Genomic DNA, 3,534 nt, shown 5'->3' with positions numbered 1-3,534 from the left:
CTTCAGGGTGGGGGTCCCCACTGGGGTGCCTGCCAGCCTGGGTGAGGGGCTGGTGGCTGTTTTCAGGCTGGTCTGCGACTGAAGCTCCCAGCCTCTCCTTTTTTTCTTTTTTTTTTTATTCTGGGATTTATTTACCTTCTATAATTGAAACTTTGTTGCTGTCACTGGAGCTGAGAGCTGGCTCCTGCTCGCTGCAGCTCTGAGGCCTTGGCCTGCTGAAAGCAGGTATCTCGGGTTTGTTTAGCTTCTATAATTGAAACTTTGTTGCTGTCACTGGAGCTAAGAGCCGGCTCCGTGGCCACCGCTGGCTGAAAGCAGGTATCTGGGGTTTTAGATTCTATAATTGAAACATTGTTGCTTTCGGAGCTCAGAGCCGGGCCGCTGCAGGCAGGGAACCTTGGCTTCCTCCATCACTGGAGCAAGCAAGCCTCCTGCTTGCTTCAGCTGCGTGGCTGCCGGCCGCCATCTTTGTTGGCGGTTAATTTGCATATCTCGCTGATTAGCCGATGGGAAGCGTAGTAAAGGTACGGTCAATTACCCTTTTGGTCTTTTATTAGATAGGATATTGTGCTTATTAAAGAGTCAGATAATAGAGAAAGGTAAAATAGATGAAAGACAGACAATCAATGAAAACAAAAGTCACCTGTCCTGTACTTGTACAACTCAAGAGATAATTTCTACTTTCATTATAATGAGGGAGGCAGCAGAGTATAGTGGTGAGGAGCTCATACCCTGGACACACACAACTGGAGTTCAAATACCACTTTTACTATCTGGACAAGTGCCTTAACCTCCCTAAGATGCAGTTTATTCAATTATATAGAGTTATTGTAATTCTACCTCATGAGATTGGAAAAACCAATGAGGTAGTGCAAGTACAATAGACTGAAGCTAGTGCCTGACATATCTTAGTACCTAATAAACATCAGATATTATTATTGCTATTTTTCCCCTGTGACTTTTTAATTTTAATAGTCCATTCCCTAAATTTACCTAAAAACTTGTAATTTACCTGAAAAAAAATCCCTATTGATGACACTGTTTTTTTTTTTAATAATTATAAACAGTATTATCAGTATCCTTGCATAGATATCCTTACACATATATATATATGACATTCTGACAAATATTACTAACTCCTAAAGGAATGTGCCAAGCCTATATAATAAAAGGATAATATGCAAATAGACTGAATGGCGGAATGACCTAACAACCGGTCACTATGACGTGCGCTGACTACCGGGGGCGCATATGGAACATGGTGGGCGTCGGCTGTGGCGGGATGGTGGCGCAGGTGAGCGGGGGTGCCAGACCAAGGCGGGATGCTAGTTGCTGTCATCGGGACGAGCCTCTGGTGGTTACTGAAAATTCTTTGCTCCCGCGTGCCGTGGTCCCACCCGGCACTTGCACCTGCTGCCGGCACTGGCCCCGCTCACACCCGCTGCCAGCACCGGAGCCGCCATGCGCACCCTCTGCCAGCGCTTGTCCTGCTCACACCCGCTGCCGGTGCCCAGCACTGGTCCTGATCACTCAGCGCCATTAGCAGGTGCAAGTGGCAGTTGCCAGCCCCTATTGCCCCTGAAGGCTTCTACACCTCCCCCTGCTCCTGAGGAGTGATCGGGGCAGCAGCTGCCGCTTGTACCTGCTGCTGGCGCCAGTCCCAATTGCTCCATGCCATGGTGAGAGGGGCCAGGTGGGGTGCGGAGGATGGGCCGAGACCCGCCCCTGTGCCCACTGCAGCCTCGCAGCCCACAGTTCCTTTCAAAGTGCATATTTTGTGTACTGGGCCCTTAGTTTATATATATCAACCAAAAATGTGTGAGTTTGATAAGGTGGATCTGAGTGAGGTATGGGTTTATACGGTTGCCAAGCATAGGCTGTCAGAACCTGAGAAGGGTGAAGAGGACATCCTATAGGGCAGATGGCCCAGGTTGGGGTAGACATGCAATACACACACAGGAAGTCCATGTGGGGTGTCAAAGCCTGAGCAGTATGAGGAGGGCATCGGTGCAGTGGGAAGGGAAGAGCAGTGGCCTGGCATCAAGTCAGAACCTGTTTAGGGTAAAGGAAGACATCAATGCTGAGGGACCGCGGTGGGATCACAGGAGTCAGAGCCTGAACAGGGTGAGGGAGCCCATGTGAGAAGGATGAGGGTAGCAGCCTGTCACAGTAGTGACGAAGGCATTCACACAGCAGGGTAGCCTGGTGTAAGGTGCAAAATGACCGAGCCCAAGCCAGATGCAGAGGGTGTGGGGTGTGGGGCAGTTGCAGCATTGGGGGACAAATCAAACATGTTGAAGATAATGGGAGTTAGGTTTCTCAGAGAAGGAAATGATAAACATGAAAAGGGAGAAAGTCAGAATGAACCCTGTGGAATCTAATTGAAAGTAGAGCTACTGATACGAATTCATGGTTTTCCATTACATATGGATACATATTTAATGTAATAGAAATTATATATTTAAATATCAATTTAAATGTTTTAATGTCTAAATTATAAACAACTTTTACAAATAAGATTAATTTGGTAATAGGAATTACGTATTTACATACAAATATTTAATCTTGTAAGACTTTAGCTGTCAACATGTGTCCGTGTATGTGTGTGTGTGTGTGCGTATACTTCCTAGCTCTCTTTTGGGAGTATTAACATCCTAATTGCAATGAGCACATCTATCACTCAAATCTTGAGTTTCTAAATGCCATTCGCTACTAAAAAGAAGCAAGTCTTTAGAGAAATGGCTGATTCCAGGGCTGGGGCAGGGAAAGCACAGAAGCGCCGGGAACATCTGTACCAGAGGAATGAAGACATGCTCACATGATGGGGTCATGTCCAAGGGACAAAGAGCCAGCTCAACAGCCCAGTCTGGGATGTTTTCAGCATCCAAATATGAGGATGGATTATAACCCAAACACAATAGGTAACCATGAGTTCATACTGAGAAAAAAAGAGAAAATCGCAAGTTTAGTGAGAAAGCATTTCCCCACAAAATTAGAGAAAAAGAGTAGTTTAGTACTCACTACCTTAATCCGCTAACCCAGATTAACATGACCCAATGGGACAAAGCCGTGTATACGCTGATGAAACACGAGAGCCGAGCATGGCTCCCGTGCGGTTTTCCGTCAGCTCGCGGCTGCACCCGGCAGGCGGACGCCCGAGCCCGCGGCGCCCGGGGTGGGTGCGCTGATCTGTGCGCTGAAGGTTTGGGTTGGAGTCCCCGTGGGGGCGGGGGGCAGAGGCAACTGATGGATGTTCCTCTCTCTCCTCCCCTCCTCTCTGACATCAATAAAAAATAAAGTCAACTTGTTGGCAATGTGACAGGAGAAAGGCTCCCCCTTAATAAAGGGCGGTCACACCCTGATTCCCCTCCGACCCGGGAGTGAGGGGCCCCAAAGTATCCTATATTGATAGTTTCCAATTTATAAATTGATTGTATTTAAAAGTCATACTAAATTGATTGCTGTTAGTTATAAATATTTTCTCCTTGGGAATTTTGGGGTTGGTTTTTTTTTGGTTAATCTTTACCCGAGGGT

Source organism: Myotis lucifugus, unplaced genomic scaffold (genome assembly GCF_000147115.1).
Source record: "Myotis lucifugus unplaced genomic scaffold, Myoluc2.0 scaffold_458, whole genome shotgun sequence".
Classification (NCBI taxonomy): Eukaryota; Metazoa; Chordata; class Mammalia; order Chiroptera; family Vespertilionidae; genus Myotis; species Myotis lucifugus.
This window is presented reverse-complemented; position numbering follows the sequence as displayed.